This window comes from Hippoglossus hippoglossus, chromosome 5 (genome assembly GCF_009819705.1).
Source record: "Hippoglossus hippoglossus isolate fHipHip1 chromosome 5, fHipHip1.pri, whole genome shotgun sequence".
Classification (NCBI taxonomy): Eukaryota; Metazoa; Chordata; class Actinopteri; order Pleuronectiformes; family Pleuronectidae; genus Hippoglossus; species Hippoglossus hippoglossus.
This window is the reverse complement of record NC_047155.1, coordinates 26,450,827-26,470,519: the sequence shown is the minus strand read 5'-3', so window position 1 is coordinate 26,470,519 and position 19,693 is coordinate 26,450,827. Positions and strand designations below refer to the sequence as shown.

The 19,693-nt window shown below is 41.7% G+C and overlaps 7 non-coding genes across 7 annotated transcripts; all 7 read right to left on the bottom strand.

The window, feature by feature from the left end:
• Positions 1-930: 930 nt before the first annotated feature.
• On the bottom strand, positions 931-1,003 carry trnaf-gaa. The gene has a single exon. It is a non-coding gene; the product is annotated as a tRNA-Phe (tRNA).
• Positions 1,004-1,412: 409 nt separating this feature from the next.
• trnaf-gaa lies at positions 1,413-1,485 on the bottom strand. Its single transcript has one exon. It is a non-coding gene; the product is annotated as a tRNA-Phe (tRNA).
• A 1,123-nt stretch (positions 1,486-2,608) lies between these two features.
• trnaf-gaa lies at positions 2,609-2,681 on the bottom strand. The gene has a single exon. It is a non-coding gene; the product is annotated as a tRNA-Phe (tRNA).
• A 627-nt stretch (positions 2,682-3,308) lies between these two features.
• Positions 3,309-3,381, bottom strand: trnaf-gaa. The gene has a single exon. It is a non-coding gene; the product is annotated as a tRNA-Phe (tRNA).
• A 1,802-nt stretch (positions 3,382-5,183) lies between these two features.
• Positions 5,184-5,256, bottom strand: trnaf-gaa. Its single transcript has one exon. It is a non-coding gene; the product is annotated as a tRNA-Phe (tRNA).
• A 626-nt stretch (positions 5,257-5,882) lies between these two features.
• Positions 5,883-5,955, bottom strand: trnaf-gaa. Its single transcript has one exon. It is a non-coding gene; the product is annotated as a tRNA-Phe (tRNA).
• A 2,268-nt stretch (positions 5,956-8,223) lies between these two features.
• trnaf-gaa lies at positions 8,224-8,296 on the bottom strand. Its single transcript has one exon. It is a non-coding gene; the product is annotated as a tRNA-Phe (tRNA).
• Positions 8,297-19,693: the final 11,397 nt, after the last annotated feature.

Below are 19,693 nucleotides of genomic sequence, written 5' to 3'. Positions count from 1 at the left end.
CCAAACTGACTATGGGCCTGTTGCTGTTTTGAGAGTCGTTATGTTTACCAGACAGGTTGTTGTAGCCACTGGTTGCTCCAAGTCAAGGTGGGAAAGCTGTTCATACCTGTAAGTCATACCTTCACATTTCTATCACCAGGGTAACTGAAGTTGGGGTGTGGTTAGGAAGAGCACAGTCTAAATATGAGGATCTCTAACTTTCAACATCGAAAACTACATCTCTACATCTGCCGAAACCCGGGATCGAACCAGGAACCTTTAGATCTTCAGTCTAACGCTCTCCCAACTGAGCTATTTCGGCATGAAAAGCTACTGTTATGGAGGCTAAGTGGTGAAAAACAAAGGTATATTTGACTGATATATCTGGTGAAAATCTGTTAAGCTTCTCAGTCATCCAAGTCATGGTTTCTTCAGAAGTTGTACAAGTGTACATAGGCAAGTTGACTTGCTTTTGTTTCACATCTCATCCAAAAGGCTTTGTCAGTCCAAACTGACTATGGGCCTGTTGCTGTTTTGAGAGCCGTTATGTTTACCAGGCAGGTTGTTGTAGCCACTGGTTTCTCCAAGTCAAGTTGTGAAAGCTGTTGATACCTGTAAGTCATACTTCCACGTTTCTATAACCAGGGTAACTGAAGCTGGGTTGTGGTTAGGAAGAGCACAGTCTAAATATGAGGAGCCAAAAGCCTTTGTCAGTCCAAACTGACTATGGGCCTGTTGCTATTTGAGAGTCGTTATGTTTACCAGGCAGGTTGTTGTAGCCACTGGTTGCTCCAAGTCAAGTTGTGAAAGCTGTTGATACCTGTAAGTCATACTTCCACGTTTCTATCATCTCTATAACCAGGGTAACTGAAGTTGGGGTGAGGTTAGGAAGAGCACTGCGTAAACATGAGGATCTCTAACTTCCTACATTGACAGCTTCATCTGTATATCTGCCGAAACCCGGGATCGAACCAGGGACCTTTAGATCTTCAGTCTAACGCTCTCCCAACTGAGCTATTTCGGCATGAAAAGCTACTGTTATGGAGGCTAAGTGGTAAAAAACAAAGGTATATTTGAGTGATATATCTGGTGAAAATCTGTGAAGGTTCTCAGTCATCCAAGTCATGGTTTCTTCAGAAGTTGTACAAGTGTACATAGGCAAGTTGACTTGCTTTTGTTTCACATCTCATCCAAAAGGCTTAGTCAGTCCAAACTGACTATGGGCCTGTTGCTGTTTTGAGAGTCGTTATGTTTACCAGACAGGTTGTAGCCACTGGTTTCTCCAAGTTAAGGTGGGAAAGCTGTTCATACCTGTAAGTCATACCTTCACATTTCTATCACCAAGGTAACTGAAGTTGGGGTGTGGTTAGGAAGAGCACAGTCTAAATATGAGGATCTCTAACTTTCAACATCGAAAACTACATCTCTACATCTGCCGAAACCCGGGATCGAACCAGGGACCTTTAGATCTTCAGTCTAACGCTCTCCCAACTGAGCTATTTCGGCATGAAAAGCTACTGTTATGGAGGCTAAGTGGTAAAAAACAAAGGTATATTTGAGTGATATATCTGGTGAAAATCTGTGAAGGTTCTCTGTCATCCAAATCATGGTTTCTTCAGAAGTTGTACAAGCTTAAATAGGCAAGTTGACCTGCTTTTGTTTCACATCTAATCCAAAAGGCTTTGTCAGTCCAAACTGACTATGGGCCTGTTGCTGTTTTGAGAGTCGTTATGTTTACCAGGCAGGTTGTTGTAGCCACTGGTTGCTCCAAGTCAAGGTGTGAAAGCTGTTGATACCTGTAAGTCATACTTCCACGTTTCTATCATCTCTATAACCAGGGTAACTGAAGCTGGGGTGAGGTTAGGAAGAGCACTGCGTAAATATGAGGATCTCTAACTTTCTACATTGAAAACTACATCCCTACATCTGCCGAAACCCGGGATCGAACCAGGGACCTTTAGATCTTCAGTCTAACGGTCTCCCAACTGAGCTATTTCGGCATGAAAAGCTACTGTTATGGAGGCTAAGTGGTGAAAAACAAAGGTATATTTGACTGATATATCTGGTGAAAATCTGTTAAGGTTCTCAGTCATCCAAGTCATGGTTTCTTCAGAAGTTGTACAAGCTTAAATAGGCAAGTTGACTTGCTTTTGTTTCACATCTCATCCAAAAGGCTTTGTCAGTCCAAACTGACTATGGGCCTGTTGCTGTTTTGAGAGCCGTTATGTTTACCAGGCAGGTTGTTGTAGCCACTGGTTTCTCCAAGTCAAGTTGTGAAAGCTGTTGATACCTGTAAGTCATACTTCCACGTTTCTATAACCAGGGTAACTGAAGCTGGGTTGTGGTTAGGAAGAGCACAGTCTAAATATGAGGAGCCAAAAGGCTATGTCAGTCCAAACTGACAATGGGCCTGTTGCTATTTGAGAGTCGTTATGTTTACCAGGCAGGTTGTTGTAGCCACTGGTTGCTCCAAGTCAAGTTGTGAAAGCTGTTCATACCTGTAAGTCATACTTCCACGTTTCTATCATCTCTATAAGTAGGGTAACTGAAGTTGGGGTGAGGTTAGGAAGAGCACTGCGTAAACATGAGGATCTCTAACTTCCTACATTGACAGCTTCATCTGTATATCTGCCGAAACCCGGGATCGAACCAGGGACCTTTAGATCTTCAGTCTAACGCTCTCCCAACTGAGCTATTTCGGCATGAAAAGCTACTGTTATGGAGGCTAAGTGGTGAAAAACAAAGGTATATTTGAGTGATATATCTGGTGAAAATCAATGAAGGTTCTCAGTCATCCAAATCATGGTTTCTTCAGAAGTTGTACAAGCTTACATAGGCAAGTTGACCTGCTTTTGTTTCACATCTCATCCAAAAGGCTTTGTCAGTCCAAACTGACTATGGGCCTGTTGCTGTTTTGAGAATCGTTATGTTTACCAGACAGGTTGTAGCCACTGGTTTCTCCAAGTCAAGGTGGGAAAGCTGTTCATAGCTGTAAGTCATACTTTCACATTTCTATCACCAGGGTAACTGAAGTTGGGGTGTGGTTAGGAAGAGCACAGTCTAAATATTTGGAGCCAAAAGGCTTTGTCAGTCCAAACTGACTAAGTGCCTGTTGCTGTTTTGAGAGTGGTTATGTTTACCAGGCAGGTTGTTGTAGCCACTGGTTTCTCCAAGTCAAGTTGTGAAAGCTGTTGATACCTGTAAGTCATACTTCCACGTTTCTATCATCTCTATAACCAGGGTAACTGAAGTTGGGGTGAGGTTAGGAAGAGCACTGCGTAAACATGAGGATCTCTAACTTCCTACATTGACAGCTTCATCTGTATATCTGCCGAAACCCGGGATCGAACCAGGGACCTTTAGATCTTCAGTCTAACGCTCTCCCAACTGAGCTATTTCGGCATGAAAAGCTACTGTTATGGAGGCTAAGTGGTGAAAAAAAAAAGGAATATTTGAGTGATATATCTGGTGAAAATCAATGAAGGTTCTCAGTCATCCAAATCATGGTTTCTTCAGAAGTTGTACAAGCTTAAATAGGCAAGTTGACCTGCTTTTGTTTCACATCTCATCCAAAAGGCTTTGTCAGTCCAAACTGACTATGGGCCTTTTGCTGTTTTGAGAATCGTTATGTTTACCAGACAGGTTGTAGCCACTGGTTTCTCCAAGTCAAGGTGGGAAAGCTGTTCATACCTGTAAGTCATACTTTCACATTTCTATCACCAGGGTAACTGAAGTTGGGGTGTGGTTAGGAAGAGCACAGTCTAAATATGAGTATCTCTAACTTTCAACATTGAAAACTACATCTCTACATCTGCCGAAACCCGGGATCGAACCAGGGACCTTTAGATCTTCAGTCTAACGCTCTCCCAACTGAGCTATTTTGGCATGAAAAGCTACTGTTATGGAGGCTAAGTGGTGAAAAACAAAGATATATTTGACTGATATATCTGGTGAAAATCAATGAAGGTTCTCAGTCATCCAAATCATGGTTTCTTCAGAAGTTGTACAAGCTTAAATAGGCAAGTTGACCTGCTTTTGTTTCACATCTCATCCAAATGGCTTTGTCAGTCCAAACTGACTATGGGCCTGTTGCTGTTTTGAGATTCGTTATGTTTACCAGGCAGGTTGTTGTGGCCACTGGTTGCTCCAAGTCAAGGTGTGAAAGCTGTTGATACCTGTAAGTCATACCTTCACATTTCGATCACCAGGGTCACAGAAGTTGGGGTGTGGTTAGGAAGAGCACAGTCTAAATATTTGGAGCCAAAAGGCTTTGTCAGTCCAAACTGACTATGGGCCTGTTGCTGTTTTGAGAGTCGTTATGTTTACCTGGCAGGTTGTTGTAGCCACTGGTTGCTCCAAGTCAAGTTGTGAAAGCTTTTGATACCTGTAAGTCATACTTTCACATTTCTATCATCTCTATAAGTAGGGTAACTGAAGTTGGGGTGAGGTTAGGAAGAGCACTGCGTAAACATGAGGATCTCTAACTTCCTACATTGACAGCTTCATCTGTATATGTGCCGAAACCCGGGATCGAATCAGGGACCTTTAGATCTTCAGTCTAACGCTCTCCCAACTGAGCTATTTCGGCATAAAAAGCTATTGTTATGGAGGCTAAGTGGTGAAAAACAATGGTATATTTGAGTGATATATCTGGTGAAAATCAATGAAGGTTCTCAGTCATCCAAATCAGAAGTTGTACAAGCTTAAATAGGCAAGTTGACCTGCTTTTGTTTCACATCTCATCCAAAAGGCTTTGTCTGTCCAAACTGACTATGGGCCTTTTGCTGTTTTGAGAATCGTTATGTTTACCAGACAGGTTGTAGCCACTGGTTTCTCCAAGTCAAGGTGGGAAAGCTGTTCATACCTGTAAGTCATACTTTCACATTTCTATCACCAGGGTAACTGAAGTTGGGGTGTGGTTAGGAAGAGCACAGTCTAAATATTTGGAGCCAAAAGGCTTTGTCAGTCCAAACTGACTAAGTGCCTGTTGCTGTTTTGAGAGTCGTTATGTTTACCAGGCAGGTTGTTGTAGCCACTGGTGTCTCCAAGTCAAGTTGTGAAAGCTGTTGATACCTGTAAGTCATACTTCCACGTTTCTATCATCTCTATAACCAGGGTAACTGAAGCTGGGGTGAGGTTAGGAAGAGCACTGCGTAAATATGAGGATCTCTAACTTTCTACATTGAAAACTACATCCCTACATCTGCCGAAACCCGGGATCGAACCAGGGACCTTTAGATCTTCAGTCTAACGCTCTCCCAACTGAGCTATTTCGGCATGAAAAGCTACTGTTATGGAGGCTAAGTGGTGAAAAACAAAGGTATATTTGAGTGATATATCTGGTGAAAATCAATGAAGGTTCTCAGTCATCCAAATCATGGTTTCTTCAGACGTTGTACAAGCTTACATAGGCAAGTTGACCTGCTTTTGTTTCACATCTCATCCAAAAGGCTTTGTCAGTCCAAACTGACTATGGGCCTTTTGCTGTTTTGAGAATCGTTATGTTTACCAGACAGGTTGTAGCCACTGGTTTCTCCAAGTCAAGGTGGGAAAGCTGTTCATAGCTGTAAGTCATACTTTCACATTTCTATCACCAGGGTAACTGAAGTTGGGGTGTGGTTAGGAAGAGCACAGTCTAAATATTTGGAGCCAAAGGCTTTGTCAGTCCAAACTGACTAAGTGCCTGCTGCTGTTTTGAGAGTGGTTATGTTTACCAGGCAGGTTGTTGTAGCCACTGGTTTCTCCAAGTCAAGTTGTGAAAGCTGTTGATACCTGTAAGTCATACTTCCACGTTTCTATCATCTCTATAACCAGGGTAACTGAAGTTGGGGTGAGGTTAGGAAGAGCACTGCGTAAACATGAGGATCTCTAACTTCCTACATTGACAGCTTCATCTGTATATCTGCCGAAACCCGGGATCGAACCAGGGACCTTTAGATCTTCAGTCTAACGCTCTCCCAACTGAGCTATTTCGGCATGAAAAGCTACTGTTATGGAGGCTAAGTGGTGAAAAACAAAGGTATATTTGAGTGATATATCTGGTGAAAATCAATGAAGGTTCTCAGTCATCCAAATCATGGTTTCTTCAGAAGCTGTACAAGCTTAAATAGGCAAGTTGACCTGCTTTTGTTTCACATCTCATCCAAAAGGCTTTGTCAGTCCAAACTGACTATGGGCTTTTGCTGTTTTGAGAATCGTTATGTTTACCAGACAGGTTGTAGCCACTGGTTTCTCCAAGTCAAGGTGGGAAAGCTGTTCATACCTGTAAGTCATACTTTCACATTTCTATCACCAGGGTAACTGAAGTTGGGGTGTGGTTAGGAAGAGCACAGTCTAAATATGAGGATCTCTAACTTTCAACATGGAAAACTACATCTCTACATCTGCCGAAACCCGGGATCGAACCAGGGACCTTTAGATCTTCAGTCTAACGCTCTCCCAACTGAGCTTTTTTGGCATGAAAAGCTACTGTTATGGAGGCTAAGTGGTGAAAAACAAAGATATATTTGATTGATATATCTGGTGAAAATCAATGAAGGTTCTCAGTCATCCAAATCATGGTTTCTTCAGAAGTTGTACAAGCTTAAATAGGCAAGTTGACCTGCTTTTGTTTCACATCTCATCCAAATGGCTTTGTCAGTCCAAACTGACTATGGGCCTTTTGCTGTTTTGAGATTCGTTATGTTTACCAGGCAGGTTGTTGTGGCCACTGGTTGCTCCAAGTCAAGGTGTGAAAGCTGTTGATACCTGTAAGTCATACCTTCACATTTCGATCACCAGGGTAACAGAAGTTGGGGTGTGGTTAGGAAGAGCACAGTCTAAATATTTGGAGCCAAAAGGCTTTGTCAGTCCAAACTGACTATGGGCCTGTTGCTGTTTTGAGAGTCGTTATGTTTACCTGGCAGGTTGTTGTAGCCACTGGTTGCTCCAAGTCAAGTTGTGAAAGCTGTTGATACCTGTAAGTCATACTTTCACATTTCTATCATCTCTATAAGTAGGGTAACTGAAGTTGGGGTGAGGTTAGGAAGAGCACTGCGTAAACATGAGGATCTCTAACTTCCTACATTGACAGCTTCATCTGTATATGTGCCGAAACCCGGGATTGAACCAGGGACCTTTAGATCTTCAGTCTAACGCTCTCCCAACTGAGCTATTTCGGCATAAAAAGCTATTGTTATGGAGGCTAAGTGGTGAAAAACAATGGTATATTTGAGTGATATATCTGGTGAAAATCAATGAAGGTTCTCAGTCATCCAAATCAGAAGTTGTACAAGCTTAAATAGGCAAGTTGACCTGCTTTTGTTTCACATCTCATCCAAAAGGCTTTGTCTGTCCAAACTGACTATGGGCCTTTTGCTGTTTTGAGAATCGTTATGTTTACCAGACAGGTTGTAGCCACTGGTTTCTCCAAGTCAAGGTGGGAAAGCTGTTCATACCTGTAAGTCATACTTTCACATTTCTATCACCAGGGTAACTGAAGTTGGGGTGTGGTTAGGAAGAGCACAGTCTAAATATTTGGAGCCAAAAGGCTTTGTCAGTCCAAACTGACTAAGTGCCTGTTGCTGTTTTGAGAGTCGTTATGTTTACCAGGCAGGTTGTTGTAGCCACTGGTTTCTCCAAGTCAAGTTGTGAAAGCTGTTGATACCTGTAAGTCATACTTCCACATTTCTATCATCTCTATAACCAGGGTAACTGAAGCTGGGGTGAGGTTAGGAAGAGCACTGCGTAAATATGAGGATCTCTAACTTTCTACATTGAAAACTAAATCCCTACATCTGCTGAAACCCGGGATCGAACCAGGGATCTTTAGATCTTCAGTCTAACGCTCTCCCAACTGAGCTATTTCGGCACCAAAAGCTACTGTTATGGAGGCTAAGTGGTGAAAAACAAAGGTATATTTGACTGATATATCTGGTGAAAATCTGTTATGATTCTCAGTCATCCAAATCATGGTTTCTTCAGAAGTTGTACAAGCTTAAATAGGCAAGTTGACCTGCTTTTGTTTCACATCTCATCCAAAAGGCTTTGTCAGTCCAAACTGACTATGGGCCTGTTGCTGTTTTGAGAATCGTTATGTTAAGCCACTGGTTTCTCCAAGTCAAGGTGGGAAAGCTGTTCATACCTGTAAGTCATACTTTCACATTTCTATCACCAGGGTAACTGAAGTTGGGGTGTGGTTAGGAAGAGCACAGTCTAAATATGAGGATCTCTAACTTTCAACATTGAAAACTACATCTCTACATCTGCCGAAACCCGGGATCGAACCAGGGACCTTTAGATCTTCAGTCTAACGCTCTCCCAACTGAGCTATTTCGGCATGAAAAGCTACTGTTATGGAGGCTAAGTGGTGAAACACAAAGGTATATTTGACTGATATATCTGGTGAAAATCTGTTAAGGTTCTCAGTCATCCAAATCATGGTTTCTTCAGAAGTTGTACAAGCTTAAATAGGCAAGTTGACCTGCTTTTGTTTCACATCTCATCCAAAAGGCTTTGTCAGTCCAAACTGACTATGGGCCTGTTGCTGTTTTGAAAGTCATTATGTTTACCTGGCAGGTTGTTGTAGCCACTGGTTGCTCCAAGTCAAGTTGTGAAAGCTGTTCATACCTGTAAGTCATACTTCCACGTTTCTATCATCTCTATAAGTAGGGTAGCTGAAGTTGGGGTGAGGTTAGGAAGAGCACTGCGTAAACATGAGGATCTCTAACTTCCTACATTGACAGCTTCATCTGTATATCTGCCGAAACCCGGGATTGAACCAGGGACCTTTAGATCTTCAGTCTAACGCTCTCCCAACTGAGCTATTTCGGCATGAAAAGCTCCTGTTATGGAGGCTAAGTGGTAAAAAACAAAGGTATAATTGAGTGAAATATAATGGAAAAAATCTCTGAAGGTTCTCAGTTATCTAAATCATGGTTTCTTCAGAAGTTGTACAAGTGTTCAAAGGCAATTGGACATAACATAACTTCATTCCACAGACAAATGGAGGAACGGTGGAGGTACATAATGTATTTCTTTTGATATACTGTTTGAAAACAAAAATGAAGTACATCTTTTTCCCTCTCTGGTGTCTCTTTTTGTAACTACAGCAGAAAGAGCAACATATTAATTCCGAGGTGAACTGTCTCAGTAATATGAATGCTGTGCCTATGAAAAGGTGTGTTTACTCTATTTTATATATTTCTGGCAGGTCTTGTAAGAGCAGAACATTGGAATGAAGCAGACAAAGTATGTCTCATGCATAACAAAGGAGACCAAGAGAAGACAGTGAAGATGAATAGAAAGAAGCTCTCAGGGTTCAATTCAATTTGATTCAATTGAATTCAGTTCAATTCAAAACACTTTATTTCCCCCTGAAATGTCACAGAGAGTAAGTCGTATAGAACATATAAATATGTCAAATGGTGGAATTACATTGCATCAAAATGTACAAACATAATATATAATAAAATGTACATTGTTGGTTATGGGGTGTGAGGGTTTGTTTTTGATTTGGACCCGAAAGCAGACACAGAGATGGATTGGTTTGTGACTGATCAAAAAAGTATTTTAATGAAGCGCAGAGGCAAACATGTTACAAGCTTGGTGCTGGCTGAGACTGAGCCTGTGATCCAGTGAGTGGAGATAAGGCAGGCAGGTTGGCTCTGGCGATCCTGAGGTAAAAAGAGAAGAAAAGGATTCACGAGATACATAAGAAATAGTTTCCACTAGAAGACAACTTGAGATCGGCCAAGAGGGTGTACCACTGAGGTGACGCAACAGTCTGGCGATGAGTGGAGAGAAGACCGGGGTTCTCGTTCTTGTATTGCGACCAAGTGTAGGACTCTCGCCAGGTGCCAGGACTGCCGCACTCACACATATACTCACATGCACACACAGGGGAGGAGGTGAATAGGAGGGGAGCAGAGAGAAAAGGGGGAAACACTAGAGGAACGGCCTGAGCCTTGACAGAGGGAGGCTCAGAGAAATAGAAATATGCCCCCACCTCCTTCGTGTTAGCAAATGGGACATGGGCCAAATTAATGTCAAACTACACAGTAAATATATATATATATTCTTTTTAATGGTCCCATCTGATGGTGAAGAAGTCAGTTATTCACAAAATGTTTCATCTATGTGGAAACAAGTGAAGTTACATGCCCAAATACAATTATTAAAACGTATGCCTGCACAGTATGCAAACTTAAATGCATCCATCTTGAGTTTCCTTTCCTGGTAGAATTTATTTTGTGATATAATATTACAAATGATAGTCATGTTTGGTACACTCTTGAGAGTTTCCCATGTAGCTCTTGAATAGAAACTGGAAATCCCCTTGCCGTTTAGCACTGTACCTCAGGGTATGGCCACAGATGTTGTCTGTCCCAGAAGCAGTACCTGCTTGAATCATCTTGAGTTCTCTCATCGTGTACTCTGTATTTAGGCTGATGGCAGACTCAACAGGTTCAAGTGTGGAAATGATGCATCCAACTTGATTATATTGCGATTCGTTATTTGGTAGAGGTGGAACTGAGGTCACTAGGCAGTGATGCTAGACGGCTGTCTTTCAAGTGCATTGAGTTACCGAGAGGTAACTGTCTCTTGAGGCCCCAAGCTGAATGAAAGTTCCTTCAGTTTTCTCTACCTATTTTTTTTTTTCGATCAGCAATTTTGATCTTGACCTCTTTGTTAACTGCCTTCTTTTAAGTCCAGAGCCATTGAAAATCACTCTGTTTTTCTTGTTGAAGATTTTCTTTTTGAGTTCTTTGGTGACTCAAGGCTTGTTAATGGGGGAAAAAAGCTTTTTGGTGGGAGACATGTATACACAAAAGAACATGTATGACAAGACTGTGTCTACTTGCTCAGTGTTGTTACGGGACAAGGCCGTAAGGATATTCCAGTTATAGGTCTCAAAGTATCCTTGTAGCCAATGCTCTTGTTGTTCACACAGTTTGATAGTTACAATTTTTTCACAACCTGTAAATAAAGCGCTTCAAGTAGTGCAGTGTGGTGGACAGCAGAACCAAGGAGTGATCTATATACATCTGGAACACAACTGTAGCATTTGATAAATGACATGTTAGTTTAGTGATTAAAATCAACCAGGAAGAATTTGGGTCTGGGGACAGGTTATGATCTGTAATTTTCATCGAAATGCGTTCTGTCGCTGTAGTATTAGTTTCTCTAGTGGGTAAATAAACCAACATAAGAAAAGAGAAAAATAACCTGTGAGGTTATAAAAAGGGGCGGGCAGAATAATGCCAGACCTTCCAATATGATTAGAACAGTAGTGTGTGTTTAAATGCAACCATCAACATCATTAAGTAAATATCAAGACTTAGGGGGGTCCCAAAGACATTTATATACACATTGTCAATTTAAATGTTGGTATTTAGCTACATTTCAGTGACTTTAAGAACAGAGGCAGTCTGTTGTAAATGTAAATGTAGTGCGTCTATTTTATTGCAGAGCGCAGATTAGCTGGAATGACTGAATGGAGCAATCAGTGTTTACATTTCTCCAATTTGAGTCTAACTCTTGTAGTTACATTCTTTTTTTATTGTGAGGAGATTCCCATCAGTTAGAAGAGTGTATCTGCACGGGCTGAGTGAGAGAGCAGACTTATAGCTGAAGCAGCAAGTCTCGCAGGCCACCAGGGAAGTAGTATCCAGTTGTTTTGCACAATGCATCCTTCAGAAAGTGCAGAGGCAGGATGTATGCTGTCCAAGGGTGAGCATCCAGAACACGTAGGTTACTGTAACATGTATAAAATATGTAAGAAACAATAAAAAAAGTGAGCTACAGCTACAATGGAGACAAAAGTGGAAGATAAAGCAGCTGCCTAGTAATCACTACATTTTGTGACTGCATTGTCTGAGTTGTCACGACACGTATTCTCAATGAATTTTGCAATGGATTAAAAGAAAAGTAGACAAGAACAAAAACAAAAAATTGCTCCAGACCAGAAAAACTGCAGCCGCTAACAACCCTCTGGCTCCTCACACTGTGAATGACGCATGTGGCTCAACAGAAAGAAAACTTATGGTCTTTACTTCAATTCTTCAGCTTCATTTTATACACTGTGAATGTTTGAATGTGTGAAGACGTCACAGCAGAACCAAAAAAAACAATGTAACAGGCCACATGTGTGGAAGAGCTGAGACATCTTTATGTCAGCGTGTCTGTGGGATGATGATTGATGATAAGCATGATGATAAAAGTAGTAATCACCCTGCCAGGGAACTGGAGGCACAGTGTCTGCTGTTTTTAACAAGTGGCACATTCGTTTGTGTATGTGTGCGTGTGGGTTTGCAAACAGATACAATTTGTGTGCATCGCTCATCAACACCCCCTCACCCAACTATCAGTCAAAATGTTGTATGGGACATGTTTCTGTATGTGTGTGCATGTGTGTGTGTGTGTCAGTGTGTGAGTGTGGCCTTTGGACCGTGGCATGCCGCCTGCTACTACAGCGTGAGTGAGTGTGTGCAAGGCATTCGTACATGAGCTTCCAAGCATGTGTGACATCCTAAATTAGACATCGTTCCTGGCCGCAAAAACCACTCAACCCTGCCAAACACAAACGCAGACAGCACCATTCATGTGAGGCAGACTATGATGACAAGATGCACACACACACACACACAGATACACACACGCAGACATGGTGACTCATACATCTTAATTAGAAGCTAAGCAGCAACGTGTAAGCATTAGCGAGGAGAGGCGAGCCTGTCACTGCAGGCAAATGAGATGGAGCACGTAATACACGCACGGACACACACATTTACGCATGTGAGGCAAATGCATGAAAGTCCAGTTAGTTTAATACCTGAGGGATGCTCGAAAGCTCTGTGTGTGTGTGTGTATGTGTTTCCAGGACAGCATCAATGCTGTATTAAACTCTTAGGTGAAACACACCAGCAGAAACTTTTTGAAAAAGTGAAACAGGAGTAGTAAAGTGTGAGTATGCAGGTGTGTGTGTGTGTTTGTTTGTGTATGTGGCCTATAAAGGCGCTGTAAAGCCAGCGCTCCTAACACGATCTGAAAACCTTACCAAGACCCTGTTGTTTGGTTTGATTTTGTCACTGGTCAGTGGCATTTGTCGAAGTTCAGGAAACACACACAGTATGTGCACATGCACATACACACACACAGATGGTGGCATTTGGTCGGAGTGGTGCGGGGGTTTTAGGGATGGGGTGGTGGCGGTGGGTTGTTCACTGACGTTCCTGTTGCTACGGGAACTAAGTGACCTTAAACAGCTCATAGTGAGGGAGATACGGGGGACTTTCCGGTGACTGATCAGCTCACCTTAACGTCAAACACTCCACACACACACAAACAACACACACACACATTCTTTAGCTCACGCCCTCCATTGCCTGTCAAGTCTTCCATCCACTTTGCATCTCTACTCTTCCATGCTCTTCCTCTGTTCCATCTTCTTTTCTCTCTTCCCTTCTATGTGGCTCTCAGCCTTTATTCAACAATGTCTCCATCCTACCCATTCTCTATCTAATTCATCGTTCAGCCTTCTTTCCTCCTGAAACATTCTATTCCTCCATCCATACATCCGCACCCCTTCCTCCAGTGTCACCCTCTTCCTCTAACCAGCTTTCCATCCCTTCCGCACACTCCACACTTTCGGAAAATTGTCAAAAAATACAGAGTGGGCTCACTTTACTAGATGCAACGACAATGCAGCTAAATGCAACATATGCAAAACTGTTCCGAGCAAAAGGGGTAACACCAGCAACATAATGAAACACTTCCAAATCAAATTTGCAAATCAATCATAGTATAAATTTTAAGCAATGTGGTGTGTTTGACTGTAATATTACGTCCTCAGTGGAGCCTACCGGCTCCGACACTGAAAATGCTGCTGTCTCAGCCTCGTCAAGTCAAGGTAAAACTCGTCGTTATAAAAATAAGTCTTCAGTTATCAACTAATGACTCTGCATCGGTTTTAATTATGTCTAATCGTAAAACCTTAAATAATCCCACAGGAAACGTCACTTTACCTTTTCTCTCACAGCTCCCCACCACCTACCTCTGAGTTCAGGTTTCCTCAACAACGTCCGATAGTGTTCTCGACAGCCGGGGCCACTCTCAGTAAGGAGAGATCTCGTCTGCTCCCTGAGAAAGTCAACATGTTGATTTTCTTAAACAAACACTGTTAGGGTATTTTTTGGGTAGGCCAAATAAGACAGCAGAGAGATACCAGAATTCTCCACTACATCTGTTCCCATATATCCTTCTTTACAAACATTGTTCTGTTTGTTCGGCTGTGGTCATTACAAGTTTAACTGCTGGTTAAATAGCATTAAGCTGTCCCCCCCCCCTCTTTCTCAGAAGAGAAGCAACATTTTCCTGTGACAATGACTTGTGTTTCACTGTGTTGCTGGGTAGTATTGAGCGTATGATTGATACGATTATCAATAAGTATCAGCATCGATAAGCAGTATCAGTATCATTAAAATCTTAACGATACCCATCTCTAATGTCTACATGTCAGAAGTTCTTCATCGAACTTTTGCCTATGTTCCAAACTCTCCACCAAACTCCAGGAAACAGGTCACATTTATCCCCGGGACTCTCAGAACCGATTTCAGATTCTTCACTTGTTCCTCGGCTCACCATCTCCTCACTTCCATTTCTTCTCTGCTATTGCTTCATCTGGTGTTAATTCCTCTTCCCTTCCCTCTCAATTCCCATATTCACTTAGCTCTGTCACCCCCTGCATTACTGTTCTAACAGAGGTGGGACGCCTATCCTTCCCTCCCTGCTCTGTCCTTCATCTACCCCTTCTTATATCCATCTTATATCTCTTTTCTCTGCCTCACTTCTTCTTGGACTTTAACCTTATCGTCTCCCCCCCTGTACATTGGCCATTCACCCATGTTTCTCCTCATTATCTAACCCCCCCCATCTACATCCCTCCTTCTTCTCCACTGATGAGCAGAGATGCAGCTCCGCTCATCAGATTGCCTGTCTCTCCTCCCTGCTTTCTTTAACACTTGTAGAAATGACCTGACACATCCAATCCCAGGTTATTACACAGATGTGCCAACTTTCTCTCTCGCTCCCTTACACACACACACACACACACACACACACACACACACACACACACACACACACACACACACACACACACACACACACACACACACACACACACTGCGCGCAAACATTTAGAAAAAGCACATTCCCAGAGGATGGTCCACACACTCACACAAACACACACATCCTATTACAGGAGCACAAATGAAAATGAATTATGCATTCTGTCCTGCCACTCGTAACAAGTATATGATACAGCCCCTGTTTCCACACAATTGGGCACGGAGAAGCACATGCTGAATGAGAGAAGTGGTTTTGTGCCGCACGCACGCACACATGCACACAACACACATTCATGAACACACACATATACACAAAAACTGGTGAAAAACAAAGGCTTGAATTTATTATTAATACAAAGCTCAAACAAGCACAAGCTTGTCATTCAAAGACATGTTGCGTCATTTTGGGCGGAAGAAACTTTTCACAGTTGAATATTCGATGACAGCATTAACACCGATTTCTCTCTATTGAACATTCACACACACACACACACGCATTCACAATCACACAAGGCTCTCATTGTTTTTAGCATTCATGTTTACTGCAATTTTGAATGATGTGCGACCCACAACCGACTCCCTTTCCTCCTCCCATTCCTCCCTCTGAGTCCATACCAAGGTCGTTGGCCTCCCTCCTGGCTTTAGCATTCCCCTCGTATCGCCCATAATCCTCACTGTTTAAGCCTGAGGTACAAATACATTCTATTCAACCCACAATAAGGGGTCTGCTAATACCCAGCAAAGTGTGTGTTTGTGTATCCGTGTGCGTACCCATGTGCCGCTGACTAATGTGTGCTTATATGCACCTCTGTGTATGTGTACGTGCACACTGGTGTCTGTGCAGGGCTTTGTGTTTAACACCCATCGGTGCTTAGTATTCTCCCCGCCACGCGTCCTTGCATCCCCGTGCTTATTCTCTCCCTCTCTGTTCTCCTCTTTCAGAGGAGAACACCAATGGCTGATGGAGAGAGGAGAAAAAGAGCATTAGGAGAAAAGAGGGAGGGGGCAGAAGGAGACAGGGGAGCGAGGCAACAAAATGCAGGTGGATAAAGTTTATACAGCATGACTGATGTAACCTTGGCACTATAGTGTCTAATGACAATTAAAATGGATGCAGCTGTTGTAAGGCTGAAAAGGACATTGCTATGGTGTATGACAGTGTTATGTCCAATGGGTGCTGATATATAGTGTTTTATAGAGATCTTGATGTAGAGGAAGATAAACCCCCCTACACTCAGTTAATCCACACTTTATATCACAGAAATACCTTTAACACCTTCCACTCTTCATTGTTCTTATCACAGTTAGCTGGTACGTGTTATATGGTTCTGCCACATGCTTGTGCTTTTAGCCAACAGTATGCTTAGTAATCACAGGTGATTAGCATTATCCCAACAGTGAGAAAATGTGAGCGTGGAGCAGCACGAACACCCATTTACTCCAAACAAAATCTAATTTGGCGTGTTCGCAGGCTGCTGCCAAAAGGTGTCTCCGCCAGATGGTGAGGCTTGCAAGTCACGGTGGGAGGAGAAATGCCTCAAAGCAACAAGAACAGACAAGGATTTTTCTAAAACTAGTAAAAGTAAATCAAAAGTATACACACAAACACATGGCATGCAGCGTTGTGACAGCTGCAGGTGAATGTTTACTGTGGGCGACAAACAAAAAAGTGTGACAAATATGTCGGCGCACAGTTTAATAACCTCAACAATCAAGTATTTAAGAGTATTGAGATTAGGAAGAAAGACTTTGGTGAATCTATTCCAAGATGTGAAGCATCTTCATTAAGTGTACCACCCGGAGATATGACTGGATCCCCTGGATTCTGCAGGATGATGGTGGAGACAAATAGGGAGCCTCTGATAAAGCTCTGATACGGCTGAAAAAATTCAATAAACTTTCAAATAAGGGGGACATTTAGAAGTACACACATGATTCAACAGTCCCCTTTAAAAAAGAATTCACATTTAAATTCACTAAGTTTTTTGGATCGCGACCAAATTGCACACACTTATAGATAGTAATCCCTTAAACATGCCAGATTTTTTAAATCAAGATCTATGACTATTTTCGGAAAAATCAATGAAAATGAAACGCAAAAAAAAAAATTCCTTTCATTGTAATCCATCCAGTAGTTTTTGCGTAATCCTGCTAACTGACAAACAAACACGTGCAGATGAAACAACCTCCTAGCCGGATGTAACAACAAAATCATCTGATTCTCCTGGAACATCCTGATCGTAGTGAGAGGGAGATGCTTAGTTTGGTATTAGAACTTCTGGCAGATGCAACGGCCTGATAAGATTTAAAGAACAGCATCTGAAGACCGATAGGCTCAAGTGAATATGGGCAGAGAAATTGTTACGGTGAAATCAGAATTTGTGAATGAAAGCAACATGGGAAGTGTGAGAAAGCAGAGGTGATGGAGATGATTACAGCAAGCAGAAAATGATTCATAGAGAAATTAAAATAAAAGTTCTTCCTTTCTGAACTAAATAACTATAAAGATCAATGCCAAAAGGTGTGTGTATTCGTTTTTGTGTAATTTCAGTTAATAGACAGTTTACAGGACATTGGCGCTACTCTACTATTCCTCTGATCTGATAAGCAGAGCTTCATCAGACCACTAAAACTAATGCTGCATTGTAGAATATTGCCAACATGTTCATATATAAAACTGTCTGATATTTGTCAGTAACTGTGAAGGAGAATTTAGAGGATTAAGACTATTCTCTTTGTTTAAAGTGGGTGGTTTAAGTTCTTCACATTTTTCCTAGTAACATGGATGGAACCTATTTCTTCCAGCAGCGGCTGATGTTTTGTCATGACAACAACATTAACCTAGGGATGTTGACTCTCTGAAGACCAATGTTTAACTCAAATTCAACCTGGAACATGTTACGAAGATAAAGAAGCTAATTATACACATACTGATCTGATATATTCTACCAAGTACATATCTGAATTAAAATCAGTCAGCTGTCCAACTACTCAGTGATGGAGTTATTATTATTCAGTAAAATTAATCCAAGTTCCATGTCTGTATGATATATAAATGACGGAGTTATGAAATATTTAATAGATGTTTTACTGTTTGACAACCATCTCGTGAACATGAATAGTTGGACCTCTGTCAGTGTAAGTGGGAAGTTTGAGATTAGTCACTAAGAATATAGGCTATTTTATTATGTTGTTAATCAAACAAGACGTCATTTAACTACTGTCTTTTATTAGCAGCATTAAAAATCATCTTGATAGTAATTAATCCTGTGTATCACTCTCTAAATTAATTCTTTAATGCTGTACTCTGATCTCCGCTCAGACCTAAAAAACTATTTGAAGTCTAGTTAAAAAAAATAAGTGTAGCAGAGCTCTGTCTGATTAAAACCACGACGGACTCAGAAACCAGCAGAGACTTCATCTTCCAACAGCGTTGGCCTGCTTTCAAAACCTACCGTCATCCCTCAGCTCTGCTCCGTCCACGCTGGAGTAAGGTCACTGGATCAGCTTAGCAACCCCGCTGTCTGACTCTCGTTGCTTTGGCAACTCGGGGAGCATCGACCCGGCGGGAGAGCTTCTAGTAAGCCAGCACCAACTCAACTACACAACGTCAAACAGGAGTGCAGCTCCAAGACAATGCTGGGAAAGTAGGCAATGTGATAAGAACCAATGCTCTGAATAACCAATTTCAAGTCCGAGACAATGTTCATTCCTCTTGTTCTGTTCACATATTTTCACCATTACCAAAGTAAATCACTAGTTTAATTCTTTATTCAAGGATAATAGTCATTCATCTGTTTATAGCTTATAGGCACTTCAAATATATATCCTCATTTATCACCAAGTTACTTGTGTTTTCCCTCACGGCAGGAACAAAGATCTCTTGCTTAATTTATCTTCATTCAATCGAAGATGGTGCCGAAATTTTCCACAAGGTCGTCATACTTTTACATATACCAAAAATCAATAAACATAAATCCAACGTGACACATGGTGTCTATCGGTTACAGTTTAAGTCCTGTGTGTGATGGGAGAGGTTACATGCTGCTCATGTGTGAATGCATGTGCCGGTAAGGGCCCCACAGTGAACAAAGTATATGACTAACATTAAGATAGATGTTATGTTTTTTAACTGACTTGCATATTAAGGAGAGTGAGGGGATTGGTAGAGTGAAAGTCTGAAAGTTAAGTTATTCGTTAGTTACACTGGTTAATAAATCTAACAGTAACAAAATAAAGTACAAACAGCAGCAGAATACACAGTCTCTTGAATACAAAAATGTTTACTTTAATCAAAGTACATTATTGGTGAATTGCCCCTGCAGTGATGAAGGTGAAGGTCAGGAGGAGATCGTCGCTGTTAAAACACTTAACAAGCCAGCGTCGATTGTTGACTTATACCACTCTACTCAAACAGTGGACTTATTCTTCTTGCATTGGCAGCAAACACTGACATTGTATGTAAATCATGGGCTGCAGAAATATTCAATACGAATGTAATTCCTATGGAGACCAGGCTGTGTAAATATGATCTATTCCCATATGTCCCGGCCCACTGAGGCTCTGGCACTGGCTCAGCTGCTCTGTCTTGAGTTTGTGTGTTACAT